The sequence below is a fragment of the Otolemur garnettii genome, unplaced genomic scaffold, assembly GCF_000181295.1.
Source record: "Otolemur garnettii isolate 467f Iridium unplaced genomic scaffold, OtoGar3 scaffold00020, whole genome shotgun sequence".
Classification (NCBI taxonomy): domain Eukaryota; kingdom Metazoa; phylum Chordata; class Mammalia; order Primates; family Galagidae; genus Otolemur; species Otolemur garnettii.
Genome location: NW_003852415.1, coordinates 13,064,041 through 13,086,164, shown reverse-complemented (window position 1 = coordinate 13,086,164; position 22,124 = coordinate 13,064,041). Strand labels below are relative to the sequence as shown.

General features: G+C 35.7%; 1 non-coding gene across 1 annotated transcript; it reads right to left on the bottom strand.

The window, feature by feature from the left end:
* Positions 1-21,565: 21,565 nt before the first annotated feature.
* LOC111724261 lies at positions 21,566-21,674 on the bottom strand. The gene has a single exon (XR_002772588.1). It is a non-coding gene; the product is annotated as a U6 spliceosomal RNA (small nuclear RNA).
* Positions 21,675-22,124: the final 450 nt, after the last annotated feature.

The following is a 22,124-nucleotide window of genomic DNA, read 5'->3' as shown; positions in this document are numbered from 1 at the left end:
TGGATTTGAACTCGCCACCTTAGGTGTATCTGGCTGGCGCCTTAGCCACTTGAGCCACAGGCGTCAAGCCAAGATCTTTATTCTTTATCCTATTTTATTCTTAGTGGTCATTCGAATCACAGAATAACAGCTATTCCTTTCTAATTCTATCTAGGGAACAATCATTTTAGAAATATTACCCAGGCTTGAATATTAGCAAGCACCAAATATAAGAAAACAGAAAAGATCCTAGATTTTAAGACTCACAAAAAATCCACTTCCTTCCTTACCTGTTAGTACACTTGAATAATAATATTCTCATAAATTTTTGGTAAGAAGATTCTAAAATTGTATTTGATTCATGACTATTTTGAATATTTAAAAAGTGAAGCCTAAAATTCTATATCAATTGAGTTTTAGAAACACATTCTAGGAAACTTTGAAGCATTATGTGATTGCCATCTGGGTAACATCATTTCCTTCTTGAACATAAGAACGGTAATAAGATTTTTAAAGGCTATGCACATTTGTTTTGGTTTTGTTTTCCTGTGTCAATTTTCAATCAGATAGCTGTAAAGCTATTAATGCATTGTGTACTTACAAACTTTAAGCATGCATGAATCAGTAGTATGGAAAAGTTACATTCCTTTTGTAATATTGATCTTCCGTGTACATGGTATGATGCATATTTGAAGAATTAAAAAAAATTAACTTTACAAATAAATCCAAAGACATTTAATTCAAAAGTAAGTTTGATTACACTCCAAAGAAAGAGAATGCATTGTTAATTATGATTTCTAAATGCTGCAAATGCAAACTAACTCATAGTCATTGTAATGATAAGGAAAGACAAAAATGTTAAGTGATGTCTAAGCTGTAAAGAGAAAGGTTAATGTTAAGGTTAATGTTAAGTGATACCACCTATAATAAAACAAAAAAGAAATTTCTAAACAAAAATGTTTTATAAAAACAAGAGTAACAAATGATGAAACCAGGAGTCAGATGAGCTACAATAAAACATTTACCTCCATTTTGCTTTTCATGCTCATAATACTCATTTCAGGAATATAGTGTCCCCTGGATCTTCTAAAATGCAACATCAGAGACTTTTTTTTACTTCTAGAAAACATTAGTGGGTACTCATTTCTATAACGTAAAGGTATAGGCTTGAGGCCTACTGAGACTTTAACAACTTGGGTTTATGCTGTGAACTCAAGTCAGGGTAGGCAGGAGGGCAGGCTTTGATGCAGAACTGAAGGCTGCCTTGTTTCAGGTACATTTACCAAGGACATAAGTGTCAATGAACATACATGTGCATTTTAATCTAACTCGCCAGTGTCTTAGAGAAGTAAGTGCAGGACAGATGGGAAGGTCAAAATGCATGAAGTGTGATGAGTGAATTCAGAAAAGCAACCATGGCTATATTTGTGCTGTCTCGGTGCTATCCAATAGATATTCTGTGATTTTAGAAATATTCTTTACCTGAATTGTGCAGTATAGTAGATACCAGCCCACACTGGGGGTTTAAAATGTGGCTAATGTAACTGAAAACCTATTTAATTTTATTTAATTCTAATTAATTTCATGCAAAACTTAAATAGCCATATTTGACTAGTGGCTATTATATTGAATGGAGCATGATCAAAATGTCAATATATTCATCAAGAAAGAAAATAAATTCAAATAAAGGTCACATGTGCTGGATCCTGATGAGATCTACTACCATGGATTTGTTAATTGAAATATCATTTACTGAATTTCTGTATTTACCAATTTCTGCACTTTCAACCCTTCTGTCCATGTTATCTCTGATTCAAATCCTAAAAAAATTATGTTCTAGTTATGACATAGCTAAGCTGAGAGATCTTGAAAAAGAAAAAAACGACACTGTATCTGGAGCCAGTCATTCATTTTAAATGCACCCTTCTTTGCCCTCACTTTTTTCAGACACAACTCCTGTCTTGATGAAGAACCGGCTTTCTCTGGAGTACACACTTCCTGTAAGACCCCAACACACTTCTAAGCCCAGAATCAGAGTGGAAAATGGTAACTGCAGAGGATAAGGAAGCAAAGTTTCTATTATTAACTGTGTTTGTGAGTTTTACAATAAAATTATATGAGATCCTTCTCTCTACTACCCTCCTGGCAACTTTCATTAATTCTCACAGAATTTCTACCAATGCCTCAATAGCTCCAATAGCTCTCTCAAATACACCTTCCTCAACAGAGGTTACTTATTATATCTACTTCTGGGAATGAAATAGAGTAGAACCTCTGTAAATGACCACCCAAGGATCTATAACCAAATGGCCATCATACAGAGGTGATCAACACAAGGAACTAGGCCTATGGTACTGGACATAACTCCATATGGTGCATGTCTGGTCTATGAAAATTAAGTCAATTTAAGGAAGTGGTTATTATAGGGAGATGGTCAAATATGAATGTTCTTCTGTATTTCACTTCCCTGGTCTCCTAGTTCACTTGCTATTGTGGTTCTCATTACAGTTATCTGTTCTGGGATTATTGATGCATATATACGTTCTAATGAAGTTTAAAGCACCCAAAATACATGAGTCTTCTTTTATTTATCCTTGCTTCTCTTAAATCACCCAGCTAGATATACACACCTTAACCATATCCTTAAAATGTACCTTCAATTAATTAAATTTCCACACTGTTTGTAAGTGTATATATAAGTCCATACAATTATGTACATGTGTCATCAGTTAGGCAATCATCAACTTGATCTTAGGCCCCATGTCTTACATTTAATTTCTATAGTTTCCCAATGTAAGATGGGATAGATTGAAAGAGCATAAAAGATATCTGGAGATTTTTCATTATCATTATAAGACATTGCTTCCTAATGTTGAAGTTATTTAGAACTTAGAGAAAGCTGCCTAACACAAAAAAAGATGTGATAATTGGAATCTAAATTTTGAATAGAAAATAAACTGTTATCACCTATCTCTTAAGCTTAGGCATTTTGAAGACTGTCTTTTATTTTAAGCTTCTACATTGACCTTAAAGGGAGCTTTTGCTATTTTCATGACTATAACAAAGCAAAATTGCTTATATGATAATTATTTACTTGTGGTCTTGAATCATAAATTTGATCAAGGTCATTAAAATTCAGGAAATTTGATTGCTGAAGACAGATAGCTAATTGTAGACTGTCAACCCAAAGACTAATTTGATTGAAATAAATTTAATTCTGACTTATACTTATGTTGAGGAGATAAAAGATTGTTTGGAGAATTCTGAACTTTCTGCAAACAAATAGGATCATTTACAGACATTTTATCCTGAGATAGAGTCAGAACCTAGAGAACTCAAAGACTGTGTGTTCTCTTAAGAAAATACCAAAATATGAGCGATGCCTATGACTCAAGGAGTAGGACACCAGCCCCATATATGGGGGTGGTGGGTTCAAGCCTAACCCCTGCCAAAACTGCAAAAAAACAAAATAAAAAATAAGAAAATAAGAAAAAGAGAAAATGCCAAAATAAATTATAATTTCAACAGACGATCTAGAAAACACAAGCCTTAAAAGACTCTCGAGATTAGGATATATAGCAATCTAAACTATCAACATGTTCTCTCATGAAAGAAACAAAAATAATATTTATCAGGAGGAAAAAAGAGTCCAATTCAAGTGATTATTATTTCATTGTAACAAAAATTGAGTCCACATCTATCCCTTTCTGTTCACATGAAAGAACAGAGAAGAATAAAATGAGGAAGCTGTAATGCCCAAACGGACAACAATATGTGTACTTAAAACAGCTACAACAATATCATAATATGAATGTGTATTCCAAAATTATTCTTTCCTGAAAGTTATAGACAAAAGATTAGAGGAAGTCCAAATAAGATATGGCAATCATCTGCCTACTTCTCAGTGCCTAAAGGATTTTAGCTTTTGTTGAGAATCTTTTTGAATGAATCTAAATTCATTAGTGTTCTTGGACCCTCCTGTAGAGAGGACTAAGCAATCATAGTGGGCCCCAGAAATAGAAAATTAGGAAAATGCAGAGGTAAATTCATAGATGATTAAGAGTGAAGGGAAAGCAGGGAAAGGCTAAAGTACCCTGCATTCCTTCTTCATCTGATGTCCACAAAGTCTGGAAGGGGATCATCCACTTTCACAGATGAGGCTAGGGTCCTGAGAGCAACATGATTGATAAAACACAGAAGATCATATGAATAGTAAGTGATAGAGCTGCTTGTAAAACCCCAAATGTTTTGAATTTGGAGTTTATTCCTCTCCTTCTCGTGAGTGAAACTTCTGTTTGACAGCCCCATGGACCATGGAGCTCCCGAATCTTCACTCAGAGATTTGCTAAAATCTGTGTTAAATGACAGAAGACCAAAAAAAGCTTCTTAGAATAAAAAGGTAACCTGGCTTAGTGTTTCTAGAAATGCACTTATAAGATGCATGAAATATCACACAATCTTCCTACCTAAAAAAATATTATGTCATATGTTTCCATGAAATTCCAATATTGTAGATTTGTTAGTGTGCAAAACTTGTAGCTGTTTTCCAAGAAATTGTAATATTTCTTATGGGATGGTGCTTTGAACAAATTTCAATAATCTTTCATATTCTTTAGTATTCTTTTCAACATGAAAGCACCTAAAATAAAATAGAATGCAGAATAAGCACAGATTTTAAAATGTATTTATTTTAAGTAACTAAAGTATTATGAGCTCAGTGAAAAAGAATTAAAGGAAAAAAAAGTATATGTGTTTTCCCCCTCATCACCTCCCACACTCCCATTCTGCCTGAGAAATCACTGTTAAAATTATATTTAGATCCTTCCAAATTTATTCTATTGACAACTACTAATATAGATCTATTTATATCAATATAATATATGCCTTGTATGCATTTGTATGTGTTTCTATTAATACACGGATCTATCTGTGTGAGAAAGAGATATTGAGCAATTTTAAGCAAGAGAGAGAATGTGTACTCATGTACAGCATAAGACACAAAATGCTATTTAGGAAAAATTTTATGAATATATAATTGTAGTTTGTATTTCTGAGATAGATTGACCTCATTCAGAGAAAACACTTGATAAGCCTTGATGGGATCTTTGGTTAAGAAAGTTCTGGTCTGATACATTTAACTTGTAAAGGACAAAACGAGGAGAGAAGGAGAACCAAATTATCTTGCCAGAGAATATCACTGGAAGTCAGAGATTGGTAGACATGGGTAAAGAAGGGTTTTGAGGAAAAAGGAAAGAACCCAGAGTTAACGGTCAAGTAATGTTTATGCCCAAGAAAGCTTTGTCAAATGGGAGGATCAGGGTGATGGCATATAAAATTCAACTAGCTCGGTTGTCACTACTGCTGGGTTTAGTTGTAGTCTTTCTCTATAATCCCAAAATGTCCGTGACAAAATGGAATAAATAGATCAGAGCCCATCATGTGGTCAAGAGGTACACACATATGAGGCAATGAAGGTAATGAACGAAATCCTGGAAGTAGGGCATCAGAACAAGAAGCAATTTAGTGTGAAAGATGAATTACCGTTTAACAAATATTCATTCCTCTTTCTCTTCTCCCTTCCCTAATCATTGACTTTGGATTTAGCCAAAGAGGGTGTATTTCAGAAACTAAAAGAAAAATACAACACCCCATAATAGCAGAGCCAAAGTTGTTCAAAATAACTCTACTGATTAAGGAAAAAGAAAGAAGGGGCAAGTTATAAAATATCAGGATTGAAAAAGTAGAAATCACAACAAATTCCATAGATTCTAAGAACATAATAAGAGGGTATTAAGAAAAAAATTATACAGAACTAGATTTTCCAATTTGGATGGAAGAAAAAAAAAACATTCTTGCAAAACATAAGATGAGAAGAAAATCAACTGGGAAAAAATATATATTTATTAATAGACTACCCCTTAGAGTCAGTGGGTAGCAGGCCTACCCATTCACTCTAAAACAACTAGAAAACTGGGTAAAATGAAACAATTCTCTTTAAGGTATTAGTCATGAGTTGGTGTTGGATGGTGATTCTGAGGGAAGGAAACCAAGCAAGATAAGCACAGCCAGAAACCCGGGTTTTTCTGTTTGAAAGTATATTCAGAAGCCAGATACAGAGGGAGATAATCCTGAGATTCCTAAACAGAAAATTGAAATTTTATGATAGGTGTTGTCATTCTGGTTTGATCTCCAACCCAGTTCCCGTAACTGCTACCATAGCAGTTCTTTTGCTTTTTTCTTCCATGAAAAAAAAAAAGAAAAGCCTGTTCATTTATTCTCAGAAATGTGACTCATAAGACCCAGATAAATGTAATTACTTAAATTAGCTTTTAATCCACACGAATATCTTTGCCATTATTCTTGCCTGAATTTTGCCAGTTAGAGAAAATACCAATATTTCTTATAATGTTCCCCATCCCGACACCAGCTCTCCAGTCATTCTGGATAGTTATAAAAGACCATTCAGTTTTCTTTTTCATATTAAACATTTCATTTATTTTTATTATTTTAATGAAAGTCATATACTCACATACCTTGCAGGATGGATGGAGATGGAATAAGTAGCATATGGGAATGAGCAGAAATTAAACAGCACATTGTGAAGTGCTTGGAGCGATTAGTTTTGAGCAATGAGTGCAAATTATTATTATTGCTGGACCATATTCTTCCAAATGTTTTAACTATAATATGTTTATTAATATCAGGAGATGGCACATTGCGGCTAAATGTGCAGCAACTAAACACTTAGGGATGTTCATTATAAAAACCAAAGCTCGTTATGGCATTATCACTGAACTTTGTTTTGAAAATGCACATTTGAAAAATCTTTTCCCAGATTTATAGCCTGGAATTATGTCTTTGATAAATATACAATTGAATTTTATTCTAATCATAATGGAAACAAAGGCTGAGGCCTTCTTTCACCCCAAGATTTTTTTCTACTCACACCAACTTTCTGCCACTGTGTGTGTCTTGGGGGGGAGCAGGGAGAGGAGAGAGAGAGATCACCAGGGCTGCACACCCAGGGAGAATTATCTGGTTTAAGGAGACAGAAATTTCTCAAAGGTGTTAAGTTCAGGCAGGCAAGCATCAGGAAACCACATGAAGTGCAGAGAAATCAATGCAGAAGATAATCTTGTCAAGACTTTAGCAGGCCACAACATGGAACATGGTGGGGAAGATGGATCCTTAGGGAAATGACCTTTTCACCGTTAAACATTATATAACATTGGCATGAACTAGGGGAGTGCAGAAAAGCTAGTGACTACTTATAAAAGACTTCACCCTGGGAGGTGGCATGGAGCTAAATCTAGAAGGAGATACTAAGAAGAAGAGAGGCAGAAAGAGAGCAGTGGAGGAACGCTCAGTGAATTGCAAGGACTTTTGCAAACCTAAGAAAATAATATTTTCAAAAAACTAGACGTTAACAACCCTTGAATGTCTATTTATGTCATCTGGGCTTTATCTTGGGAAACTGTAAAGAGTATTTAAATAGGATCAAAATAATCTAATTGTTTTGTTTTGTTTTTATTTTAGAAAGAAAATAGGAAAAGAACCGTGGAAGGCAGAGAGATAATTTCCAGGCTTCTAAAAGCCTTGTTTTCTTAATGAAGAAAGCATCGTGGTAATTGAGGCCCAGGGGAATTCAGTGGAAATAATGCCGTTCAACCAAACAAAAGAAATCCATGATTACAAATGTACTGGGACCAATTTTGTCAACTCACCAAGCAACAAATTCTGTACAACACCTGGTGACCTGCATAAATCATTATTATTCTGGAGCAGAAGATGCCTGCAATATAGGTGAACAAGATTATGAATCCACGGCTTAGTCAATGTCTTAGACAGGCCATTGAACTTTCTTTCGATTGCCCAGCCTTATCATTCCCTCTCTATTTCCACATTTCTGTAATATGTTATAACCATCAACTATAAATTCAATGAACATCTTTTTTTATCTTTATGTGTTAATTTACTCCTTGAGTGTAGAAACACAGAATCCAAATAACTGCACTGTTAAACTAATTGCATGCCATAAATCACTTGAATTGATCACTGTGAATTGATCATTGTGAATTAATCACCAGGGTTCTGTGACATTGTCTTAATGTGGTGCTGCTCTTCAAAGGTGTTAAAATCTTAAATCCATCACAGGGAGAAATTTCCCCTAATGTTTTCAATTGCTAAATGAATACATACTTAAAAAATAATAGCTCAATGTAGAGGACACAGTGGTGGATGAAATTTCAGGCAGGGGTATTGAGCCAGAGGATATGGAAGCAAAACTGACCCCATGATCACATCTCTAAATTCTGCTCGTGTAGTATTAATATTTGCAAAAGTAAAAACATGAAGAAATTAATTGATACATACTTAATCTCCTTCTGACACATCTTAATGGGTGCCTGTTTTAACAAAATATTCACAAAAGCTACCAGTGTACATTATTAACCACTCTTATGTCTGTACCTGAACTTATACCATATTCTGACATCTGGAATCAGAACTTAGATATTAATTAAGGTAACAGATAAAAGCATTCATATTAACACTTCATGAAAATGTTAACTAGAAGGGACCCATCCAGGTAAGTTTTTGAGGTCAGTTGATAGTTATAGAATTCAGACATTGCAGTGGGCTATGGGGGTTGCTAGTGGTGGGAATAGAAGTTACTAAGGGAAGAAAAGCCTCTTAAGATACCAAAGGCTAATACTGTTTAACATAACAACTAGAATATGAATTTTGTTTTCCTTCATAAATACAAATACAAAGGTATGGATGAAATCTTCCTCATCGTAGCTTCCAAAGATGTACACACACACACATACACACACACACACACACACACACACACACACACACATATATTGAGACAGAATTTTGCTTTGTTGCCCTTAGCATGCAAGAGTTTGAGGCATCATAGCTCACATTGACCTCAAACTCTTGGGCTCGAGCAATCCTCTTGCCTCAGCCTCCCAAGTAGCCAGGTTCTCAGGCACCCACCACAACATCTGGCTATTTTTAAAGATGGGGGTCTCACTCTTGCTCAGGCTGGTCTCAAACTACTGACTCAGGTGATCTACCTGCTTCAGCCTCCCCGTGCTAGGATGAGACACTGTGTCTGGCCCCAAAGATATTTTTAAGAAAGCTTTGATAAAATGTACAGCATCTCACAGATTTAAGGAAAAGTAATAAAGAATATAGACTAATGGGAGGAAAGCATTAGAACTTATATAATATGGGCAGAAATCCATTTGTTTATTTATTTATTTTTCTATACAAACATTTTGGAGATAGTGTCTTGCTATGTTGCCCAGGCTGGTCTGGATCACTTTGGCTCCAGAGATTCTTCAGCCTCAGCCTCCCATGTAGGGATTATAGTCTGAACCTCAACCAAGTAGAGACCCAGATAGTAAGTCTCCCCGCTCAGCAACAGGAAATGAGAAATGGGACATGACGTGATGTTGGAACATGCAAGTGGAGAACAAAATAAAAACCATAAAAAGAGATGAAAGACATTTTGGCCAGTGACGTAAGTAATATAATCTGCAACCTCTTATCTTTGACTAAGGGTTTGAAGTATTCTAACAGAGGGTAAGTTCCAAGTTTTACTAAATCTACACAATAGTTATAGCTTAATATAGTCATGATTTGTTTAATATTTATGTTATGCGTAGGCACGCAAAATTTGTTGCATTTTTCTATGTCATGTTCTCATTTATTTGTTGTTGTGTTTTCCCCAACTAGGATGTAAACCCTTTAAGTATTATGTCAGTTTATCATCTTTGAATCCTTAATGCCCAAAAGAATGTTTAGCAATAATAAGCACTCGATGAATATTTATGACTAACTACATCCCTAGAAGTATTAAATTTGGGACAAAATACAACTGTGAATTCTATTTTTATTTTGAGCATCAAATATAGAGAACTTATTTACAATGTACTCTAAAAATGTTCTATGCATCCTCATAAAAGCCCCTTCCCAAGATAAATGAATTGAGATTGAACGGTTAAGCTGCATGTCTAAAACAAATAAAGTACATCATATAGGTCCAACCTATATGCGTATGATCTGAAGTTAATTCTCCTGTAATCTATCTACTTTTTAAATGTTAAGTGAATTTTTCAACTCAGCAGACCATTTCTTATTTGGTAATAGAGAGTTTCTCGACCTGGGTTTGACAAACCAAATGAATAGTTTTTATCTTTGCATCTCAGTTGGAAGGACCAAGTAAAGAAGCTCATTTTGAAATGATTCCTGGATGGGGGCAGTAATTCTATGCCCAGATCCTTTAGAGATTGATCTGCTTAGAATTGTTGCATTACTGTAATAAATGCTCATTGGTAGAAAGGACTCTGTAATTTTCACTGAGACTCTGGAATGGAACTTTAAAACCTGTTTGCATTTATATCAGGATAGACAGTGCTAGCCTGAGAGGTAGGCTTTTCTCTTTTAGCAAAATTTTTCTTCTTATTATTTGGGACTATTTGTGTATCTCTCAGTTTCTCTCCGATGAAGTGTCACATGGGTTTAGGATACCATAGCTTATGTTCCATAGATATTTAGTAAAGGACTGAGATTTTAAAGCTATGTGTTATATCATTTATTTATCTTTCTAGCCTTGGACTGATTCACAATCGGTTTGCCAGCAATTACTAGTAGGAACCTTACTGACTCACCCTGGGATGGATTGGTGAGATCACAAGTATTGCCAGTTGTGAAAAGTATACGGTTACAGGATTTAACTTCACGGATCCAAGCAGCATTACTGCCTAATATTTGTATTTCTCTGTTTCAGCCTTCTCTGTTGTTACTTTCCTCTCATGTAGTTACAAGATTTTCTGTAAATTGACAGAAGTTATTTCATGCCAAGAAAAGATGAAGTCAGAATAATTAGATGGACATATTCAACCATAAATATGTACAATGATATCACCATAATCATGATATTATCTAATATTAGTGCCCGTATTTTCAACCATTTCAATTTTTATTTTTAATCTGTTCTGAATTACCATGTTGAGTGACACTCTGCCATTTCATTTTTTCTGCTTTAGAAAGCCCCAGAAGTTACATATTAGCAAATTTGAATATTTCTCTTTGCAGGAACATTTTTCTCCGGCTACACCAATCCTCTCAAAAATAATAACCATTAAAAGATTTCTACATAGGTATCTGCTCAAGATAAAATTACAGACCTGAAAAGACAGGATTTTCTTTAAACAAATACCAAAACTTTGTCAAGGCTTCAAAACCACAGTGACCCATGGACAATTGGATAATCAGTCCCTGCTAAATTCAAGTGACTGTACCCTGACACTGCACACATTGAGAGATCTGTAGCAGCTGCCGCCTTGCAGAGAACCCCAGCCTTCCGGATTCTCTCAGGAAAAACTGAATCCAGATCTGTAGTTTAGGGTTATGACAAAATATCATGCCCCAAATGTTCTATGATGTGCATGTCAAGTCATTACAAACAAGAAATAAAGAGAGACTGAAGTCTATGGGACATATATTTTCCTTTCATAAATTGATGTGTTTAATAGTAAGCTAAAAGGGGTTCTTTGCCATTGGTTCAGCCAAGACCTCAAAGGACAAAAATAAAACTTCTGTACCAAATACCTCCCATCCTTAAGACAGGTGCTGTTCTGCCTGTGGAGGGCTAATCACCAATACAGACAAAATCTGGTTCTGATACCCTGGGCACAACTTTGCCCAAGGAGTAGCAAAGGACTGAAGGAGCCTCCTGTTGCCTTTGGGCAGGGCTAGAGGGTGCTTCCTCTGTGTCACTATCCATGTAAAGAGGGTTTCAAGCACTACTTGGAGGATTTGGTATGGATCAGTCAAAGTTTGTTAGGTACAGCCATACTTCAGTCCACAAATTATAAGGACAGGAGACTGTACAGTTGCCATGGATTCGCCAACCAGAGGAAAGGAGTCACCTTTGCACTGCTACTAAGTTAAGGGATTATTAGTCCCTAGGGAAGATGTGTTCTAGGGACCAGTATTGGACTATATTGGACAATGCCTGGAACCATCTTCACAGACCATTTATTCAAGGGGAAATTCTGCAGTAACAATGGAGCTCTGATCCAGAAAGTCAGAATGGGTTAGATTGCCAGATGCTTAGGCACTGAGCAATGAAGATTTTGTTTTTAAATTTTTATTGCTACTAGATGTTTGTCCATATTTATGGGATACATGTGATATTTTGTTATATGCATGGAATGTGTAATTATCAAGTCAAGAAATTTACGTTTATGTCACCTTGAATATTATTGCTATGTGTTAGTGATATTTCACATCTTCTATTATGAAATATACAATGTTGTTAAAAATAGTCACCCTACTCTATTATTAAACATTTTACTTTTTCTTTCTACCTAGCTATATGTTTCATCTATTACCCAAACTCTCTTCAATCCCCCCCACCGTCCCCAGACTTTGATATCTATCATTCTATTCTCTACCACCATAAGATCGTTTTTTTTTAGCTCTTACATATGAGTGAGAACTGGTGATATTTATCTTTCTGTGCCTAGCTTACTTCACTTAATATAATCACCTCCAGTTCCATCCGTGTTGCTGAAAATGACATGATTTCATTGTTTTTTATGAAAAAATACTATTTCATGTTTTGCATATACCCTATTTTGTTTATCAATTCATCCATTGATGAACATCTAGGTTATTTCCTTATATTTACTTTTGTAAATGAACCTGCAATAAACATAAGGTTGCAGGTATCCTGATTTTCATTCCTTTGGACAAATACCCAGTAGTAGGCCCGATGGATCATAAGGCAGTTCTGTTCTTTGACAGCAAAGTTCTGAAGAAAAGTTCTTTTTCTTTTTTCTTTTTTTTCTTCTGTCTTTTTAACAATAATCATTCTAACTGGGATAAGATATCTCATTATGGTTTTGATTTGCATTTCACTGATGATTAGTGTTACTGAGCATTTTTTCATGTCGTTTTTGACCGTTGGAGGAAGCTCTAATTATATACTTTAACCATTTTTTAATGGGATTATTTCTTTTTTTTTATGTTGAGTTGTTTGATTTCTTTATATATCTGGATATTAGTCTCTTGTACTGTAAAAAGTTTGCAAATGTTTTCTCTCATTCAACTGGTTATTTCTGAATGCTCTCATACCCTTTCCTGTGTGGTTCTGTTTGTCTATTTTTAGTTTTGTTGGCTATGCTTTTGAGGTCTTAGCCATGAAATGTTTGCCTAGACTAATGCCTTAAAGTGTTTCCCATATGTTTTCTTCTAGTATTTATAAACTTCTATTTAAGTATTTAATCCATTTTAAGTTGATTTTTGTGTATTATGAGAGATAGGGTCCAGGTTCATTCTTTTATGTATGGATATTCAATTTTCCCAGCATCATTTATTGAAGAGATTCCTTTCCCCAGACTACCTTCTGCATATCTTTGTCAAAAATCAGTTGGCTGCAAAGGTGTAGATTAATGTCTGAGTTCTTTATCTGTTCCATTGGTCTATGTGCCTGTTTTTATAGCACTACCATGATTTGGGGTTACGAAAGCCTTATAATACATAGTGTTATAGCTTCTAATCATGTAGTTTGATGTTTTCAGCTTTATTTTTTTGGTCAGGATTACTTTGGCTGTTATGGCCACTTTTCGGTTACATAGGAATTTTAGGATTTTTTTCTATCTTTGAAAAATAATGTGATTATTTTCCCCGGCATTGCATAGAATCTGTAGATTCTTTTGGGTTGTAGGGTCTTTTTAACAATCTAAATTCATAAGCATGGGATGTCTTCCCATTGCTGGTGTCTCTTTAATTTCTTTCATCAGTGTTTCAGAAGCGTTCTATAGTTTTACTTGTAGAATTCTTACTTTGTTAAATTTACTCCTAATTATTTTAACTTTTTATGGATATTATAAACAGAACTGCCTTCTTGATTTCTTTCTCAGATTAACTTTTGGATATAGAAGTGCTACTGATTTTTATATGTTGATTTTGTGTACTGCAACTTCATTGATTTATTTATCATGTCTGAGAGGGTTTTGTTGGTGGAGTCTAACTTTTTTATATATAAAATCATATCATATCCCAATAGGGACAATTTTACTTTCTCTCTCCCACTTTTGATGCCTTTTACTTCTTTTTCTTGCCTAATTCTTCTGGTTAGAACTTTCCATACTAAGTTAAATAGGGATCCTAAAAGTAAGCAGCCTTGTCTTATTCTAGTTCTTAGCAGAAAGGCTTTCAGCTTTTCCATGTGGCATGATTTTATCTGTGGATTTGTCGTAGATGGCCTTTATTGGGTTGAAGTGTGCTTCTTCTGTGCCTAGTTTTTTGAGACTTTTATCCTGATGGGATGTTGGGATATTATCAAATATTTTTCTGTCTAGATAATCTTTCTAATGCTAAAAGTGGGGTGCTGAAGTGCATGACTATTCTTGTATTGGACTCTATTTTTCCCTTTAAATCTAATGGTGTTATATATCCAAAATATAATGGATACCCAAATTTTTAGAATTGTGATATTCTCTTGTTGAATTGATTCCTTTTTCATTATGTGTATATAATGGCTTTCTTTGTTTCTTTTTATTGTTTTTGACTCAGAGTCTTCCATATCTACTATAGCCATTTCTCCTTGATTTTGGTTTCCATTTTCATGGAATACCTTTTTTCATCCCTTTACTCTCACTCTAAATGTGAGATGAGCTTCTTGTAGGCAGAAAATAGTTGGGTCATTTTTTTTTTTATCTCTTCAATAAGTCTATATCTTATAACTGAAAAGTTTAATACAGTCCCATTCAAAGTTGTTCTGGACATGCAAGTTCTTATTTTTATTATTTTATTAATTGATTCTTTCTCTTTTATTGTTCATCACTGTAATTTTCTTTCCCTAGTGGTAATATTTGACTTCTTTCTTTGTCTCATTTACGTATCTGCTCAGTGAGTTTTGTAGTTTAGTTCAATGTGTATTCTTACAGGTAGATGTTTTCCTTACACTCTGGGTTCAGAATTCCCTTAAGCATTTCTTATGGCATCAGTCTAGTTGTGATGAATTCTCTCAGGTTTTTTTGGGGGGGGGTGTTGGGAAAAACTTTAATTCTCCTTCATTTATGAAGGGTGACTTTGCTGAATATAGTATCTATGACTGGCAAGTTTCCTCCATCAGCACTTTTAATACATCATGCTAGTAACAGTCATTTCTTTCAATTTTTTTGGATTTGCTTTCATGAAGGGGTTCTTAAGATGTTTCTCTGACATTGGCTTTTACTTTGATTATGTGTGAATTCAGTAGCATAGTTTCTGTATTTTCTTCCTATATAAATATGTAGGAAGAGATGCTACATAAATAGTGTTAATGGTGTCTGTCGTCTCCTCCATGGGGTGGAAAGTTTTTAGTGTAGGATAAAGTAAAGTTTTATTGGAGATGGGGATGCCAGATGGGCTAATCCTGAGGCAATCTTGGCAACAGAAGGCTGAGCCTGCTTATCCTTGGGGCCAGGGTAGTGTACACAGATGCTATTAGAAGTTCCAGGTGTGCCAGTCGCGGGCCTCCACGCAGCTTGCTCACATCCTGGCCCCATGACTGCAGTCAGCAGGGGGGTGGGTGATTCTTCAGGCTCCTGAGCAACATTTAGCATGGACAATGGCAGTAGCTATGGTTGGACTGCCTTCTTGCTCCTAAGTAGCCCATGCTAGGGTTGGCAGTGGTTGAAACTGTCAGAGCAGGTGAGTTTCCAAGCTCCAGGTGGTATGTGCAGGTAGTTCCTAGCTCTCTTTGTAGCAGCAGGGTAGGGGGGATGCAATCTCAGGCCCCTGGTCAGGTGCCAGTGTAGATAGGACTGGGAAATCCTCAGGCCCCTGAATGGCAGGCTCAGGTGCTAGGGAATGGAGCCAGGCTATGGGATCTTGTCTCCAGGTCATTTGGAGGTATGTACAGCATTGACTGTGGTAGGCAGGAGTGGGGTGATCACCAGGCACCCAGTGGAATGCTTGAGCAAGGGCAATGGCTGGGAGGTCAGGGTTGCTTTTAGTGGTAGCAACCATACACACGAAACCAGGGAACACATGTTTTGGCACCAAGTAGCAGCTATGGACAGGCTAGCCTGTCCTCAAGATGCTTGTGAACATGGAGTAATCTTACCACTGACAATAGCGGGTGACTGCCAAAGGACTGGACATCAGCCATGGCAGTAGTGGGCAGCATTGGCAGTGGCTGCAGGTCAGGATGTCAGCGGATCTGCAAGCATGTGGAGAAGCAGGAGCTATTGTGCCCCAGGGTATACGAAGTCTGGTGAGGGCTGGATTCTCAAAATGGCATTCTGCTGTAGCTGCTTGGGACTCTGGGGTTCTGTGGGACACAGTGTTAGCTCCCTCTCTTGAGCAAATTTGTCCTGCAATCTGCAGGAAGCCCCCTATGTTAGTTTCAGGGACCAGGACGGTTTCTCACATTGCTAGGATTCCAGGAGTTGGTGGTATCATTACAGACCCCTTTCGTTTGCCCTTTCTCCTCATCAGAGCCTGGAAAATCTCCTTACCAATCCCACCAAACAGTCTGCCTCCCTTTTTTCTTTTCCCCTGCTATAGGTGTTTCCTGTTACTTTTCTGCTGAATTTAGGTGCTCTTTTAGGTTGCCAATTCAAATGTGATTATCTCCTTACTGTTCTGGTTCTCCCTTGTCAAGGAGGGTAGTGCCAAATCCTCTAGTCAGGCTTCTTGAAGTCCACCACTAAAGTATTAAGTATCAAGTCAGTAGTGTCACGGAAATTGCAATTAAATATTTGCAGCAGCATAATCTATTTACACGCTTTTGAGTATTGTTCAATCAAATTTTTTTAAATGGGGATGTCACATTTATTTGCATTAATTTTTCTTTCTTGTGAGAAAAGAGTACAGTATTCCCAATCCTGAAATCTATTTATCTTCATCACTGCTATTAGCAGGTACCACTAGCATTTATTAGAACGAGAAAGTATTTTGGTTCTCTACTTCTAGTGGAAATAATACCGAAATAAATACCATTCAAGATGTGTGTGGTGTCTGAGAAAGAACAGATGCCTACAGAGGGGCGCGTTCTCTCCCATGATGTTCTGAATGAGAGATCTCATGAGGATCCTGAAGAATCTGTCATTCATACTTATCCCCAACTCTGACACTGCAGAACTCCTATTCACTGATGCTGCTTTATTTAATACCCACCTTCTAGGTGAGTCATCTCCTTAGTGTTATTCAAGGAGGCTTTTCCTACGTACAAGACAACTTCCCTAATTTTCTCCTCCTTTGCATGTATAGATATACTTTGATTGTTGGTGATGAAAGGTCTTTTATGAAAATATTTAAAAAAAATAAAGGATAAATTAAAGTGTTACACAACTTTACGACCAAGCTATCACCACCATTTTAGGTTGAACCTTAGAATGAAATTCTTGATATTTGAATGTTTTTGATTTGCAAAACATCAGTTTTATATGGTGAAATTGAATTTTCATGTGTACATAAGCACACATTTTTACAATTGAAACCATATGATGCATACACTATATGAAATACAATAATGTGTAATTGGCAACTTTGTGCTTTACATATTGTACACACATACCACCTTAATTGATGTTATATGGCTCTTATGCTTTAATTTTTATACACATCTCTCCTTATGATTTATATATTTAAGATATAATTTCAAAACACTTTCAATCAATGTCACAGATTTACAAAGTGTTTGGCTTGAAAGTGAATATAGAAAACCCACCTAAAAGTTTTTAGTTTAAAATTTATTTGTCATTATTTTAGTTTCTTTGTACAAATTTATTTATCTCTATACACATCACAAAAGCAATATTCTTTTGCATCTTTTAAGAAAAGTCTCATTTAATTTAGGAGGCATGGCTAACCTGCAACCAGTGGGCTGCACGTAGATTATTTGTGGCCTGTTTTGCTTATTTGTTTTGTTGGATATCACAGAAAGTTTGCATGGACCTTTTCTTTTGCTCATCACCTTTTCATTAGTCTTTATGTATTTAATGTGTCACCCCTGACAACTCTTATTTTTCCAATGTGTGGTAGGAAAGAAAAAAATGTTGGATACCCCTGGAAACTTGATATATTCAGATCCTACCATTTAAAGAGTATAAAAAAGAGTAACATTCTAGGTATTTATAATTTTCAGCTGAAAACTGAACAAGGAGTTGAAAGACTTCAGTACAAAGGTCTCATTTCCATTTTCAATTTTGTGTGCTTAGGATTTTTTTTTTCTTAAAACAACACACATCCGCAGGAATTGATGGGTTTAAAATAAATGCCAATCAATAATTTCATCTGTTGCAGTATCAAATGAAAGAAGATTTTGTTGAATTTATTAATTTTGTGGAATATATTATATATTCTCAAGAGTACTTATTTAGAAGAACAGTAAGTCTAATTTTTCAATATTGCTAAACTACTGAATTCTTCATATTTGAGCAGGTGTTTTAATCTCATTGGCTTCAAGTCTCTATTCTTAAGAGACAACAAGTTTTCAGTAGGCTAACTTCTAAAGATAATTTTAGCTTATAAATGAGTTTGGACTTTGAATCAGACATATTTGGATTAAGCTTCTACACCTTAAAGGTCTCTATAATAATTCAGAGGGATGATGTGTATCCATTGCTTGGGACAGTGCTTCCACATCATAAGTGAGCTACAAGGATATACATTTTTATTATTATTCTATGTGACACATTTTCTAAAAAAATTCTGAATCCATCTTAAAGTATATATGGCAAATAAGAAAAAGAGGGTTAAGTCTTTATGAAAATTGCTCATTTCATAAAGTCATTTGGTGGTTTTATTTCACTTCTCTAAATTCCTGCTTTACTAAAACTTAGTTCGTCATCATTTAACCCTAGTTTATAATCCTCTTTGTGCTGCCCTTGAGCTCTTCCTGGATGATCCAGAAGCCCTGGAAATTAAAGAGAATTGTTTATGAAATGCTAATGACTGTTGCATGCTATTATCAAAGACTGTGGCTACACTCAATTTACAATCACCAAAATGTGGAAGCAACCTTAATGCCCATCAACCCAGAAATGAACTAACAAGCTATGGTGTTTGTGCACCATGGAATACTATTCAGCCTTTAAAAAAGATGGGGACCTTCTAGCTTTTGCATTAACCTGGATGGAGTTGGAATACATTCTTCTTAGTAAATTATCACAAGAGTGAAGAAGCAAGAATACAATGCGTTCAATTCTAATATGAAGCCAGTAGATGATCTAATACATACATTCATAAGAGGAAAACTCAATTCAAGTTGGGGGGAGGGGGAACAAGAGAATAAAGAGAGGGGAGGTGGGAGCGGGGTGGGCATGCTCCCACTTAATGGGCACATTGTTGGGGTGCAGGGCACACCCCTTGGGGGGAGAACACAATTATAAAAGGGCCTTTACCTAACAAGGGCAAACATTGTAACCTAATGCTCTGTACCCTCAGTTAACTTGAAATAATAAAAATTAAAAGATTGTGGCTACAGTATATATAAAAACATGGATCATTTTAAGAACACAAGGGGAGTAACTAAAGAAAAATTTTGGAGAACAAGAAGATAAGAACAATGTTTAAATATTAGACAAGTTGGCATGTTTTTGAACCATTTGGATTTATCTTTTCATGACAGAAGCGACATCTGAAGTCTCCAGAGAGACTCGAATCTGAAGGTAATAATCTAGGTTGACGTTTCTAAATATTTAACAAAAGGTTATCTCCTTACCACTCTTGAATTCCTAAAGAACAGATTAAATATTCCAAGACTATCTAGCTGGGTGTCATGCTGGATTTGCATTGGTTTGAGATGAGAAGTCTTTTCCATCTACATTGTAAAGTGAGGCAAGCAAATGGGAAATCCCTAATTTTTCTCCCATTTTTTCGAAAAGTAAATGTACAAAAGCTGTCTTTGTTATTTTGCATTAGCAGCAAGCAAGATGGCTCCCCAGGGTTCACACTCTTGTGTTATCTCCTCCACATGCTGCTACAGCTGGCCTCTGTGCAGCATGACACAGCAAAGGTGATCAGATGTCACTTAACATGTTAGGCTGTGAAAGCCCTGGCTTCCCTTCTGGGCATCTCTCTCTCTCTTTCTCACCTCCCCCCTCCTCTCTGGTTCATCACTGGCCTGGAGGAAGCCAGCTATCACATATCTGATGCAGCCTATGGAGAGGCACACACAGCCAGGGATGGCAATCTCTGCCTATAGCCAGAAAGGAACTGAGACTTGCCAACAGCTAGTGAGTGAGCTTGGAAGCAGAAACTTGAGAAAATGAACCTCTGACTGACAAGTCCCTGAAAGACACTGAGTGGGAATCATGCATCTAAGCCACTCCCACATTCCTGACTCCCAGAAGTTGTGTGAGATAATATATTTGTTGTTTTAAGCTGTTGGGTTTTGAAGTAATTTGTTACACAGCCATGGTAGGAAATACACATTGAAATGATTTCTAGTGCAATTTGTCCATGCTTCCTAGATTCTGATAGAAAGATGGTCATTTATAATTTCGCTTAATTCATCATCCTGTATGCCATGCTTATTTATTTCTAAACAGAAATGAGAAGAATTTTTATCAGAAATTTAGAATAAATATTTTATTATGAGAAGTGTGCTTAAAAATGTTGGTTTCTTCTGTAGAATCAAATCTCTATATTTAAGATATTACATAATTGTTTCTTACTCTTTTATATTAGGAAGTTTTGCATATACCTTGTGATATGTTTCAATTTATAGTTTCAAAAATTACATGTGAATTAATTGTGCATATTAAAATAAGTTATAATTACTACAGAGTTGCTTTGGGTCACATAAAATAGATATATCTGCAAAGTATTGTTACAGAATTTTAACAATGAATAAAATAAATAAATATTTGGTAAGATGCAAATAAAAATGAATGCACATTTGGTAACATATAATAAAAACAATAAAGTCACACCCTTTCCATAGAGTAGAATTATTACTGTTTCTATAGAGTCTGCTATGTGATTGACTTTGTGGAAATTATTTTATAGAAACTAGTTTAATCCTTACAAAAGTTCTGCAAAGAGATATCATTAATCCCTAGATCCCAGGTGGATAGACCAAGACTAGGAGGCACTTAGTGATTTACACAAGAAAAATTAGGTTGAAAATACCTACACACACAATTCATTCAGATTCCAAAGTCTGCAACTTTCTGCCATGCCACTCTGCATTCATTTCAATAATTTTCATGTTACAACTAATTTAGAATAGCATCATTTGGCATTTCCTTTGTACACAGAGCACGTTTTTTTTTTAATATATTCATCTACAGAGGGTTTAAGAAAGGAAAATCTACACTAAAATTGTAATATTCAAGTTATTTCAACTTCTGTAATTATAAGAGATACAAGATACAATATACAAGACAACAAACCTCATTGGTATATACTGAGTATTACAATTTTAATGCAATTTTTTCTTCTCTTAAAATGTGTATACATTTTTGAAACCCTCCATATATCAATATTTTGCTGAAGGCATGACCTAAATAATTCAGAAACAACTTTGGTTAAGGAAGAAAGCCATTAGTCATATAATTTTTTTTTTTTAAATATGGAACGCTTCACGAATTTGTGTGTTATCCTTGCACAGGGTCATGTTTATGCTAATCTCTGTATTGTTCCAATTTTAGTATATGTGCTGCCGAAGCAAGCACCATATACTGTTTGGTAATTAAGAATATGGAATGACTTGGGGTGGTGCCTGTGGCTCAAAGGAGTAGGGCGCTGGCCCCATATGGAATGACTCTGAGGAGACACTCCTGTACTTCCCTCATGGACCATGGAACTGGCTTTCTAACTCCAAGAAGCTCAGGATCTGCTGGTGTGAAAGTTGTGCTCTTTATTCTTCTTCTTCAGAACTGGCACTTCCATTGTCACACACATCATCAGACCTCACCTTTTATTACTGGGCTTGAACTTATTCCCTTCTCTACTACTCCCATCATTGTCCTTGGTGACTAAATTTATATAGATGTTCTTGGCTCTTCGATACCTTATTTCCTTTTCCCTTGTCCTACCTTGGAAACTAACTCACACATTTACACTCTAAACTTTGGAACCACCAACCAACATCAATTCCAAGTATTCTGCAGTCTGGCCTCCTT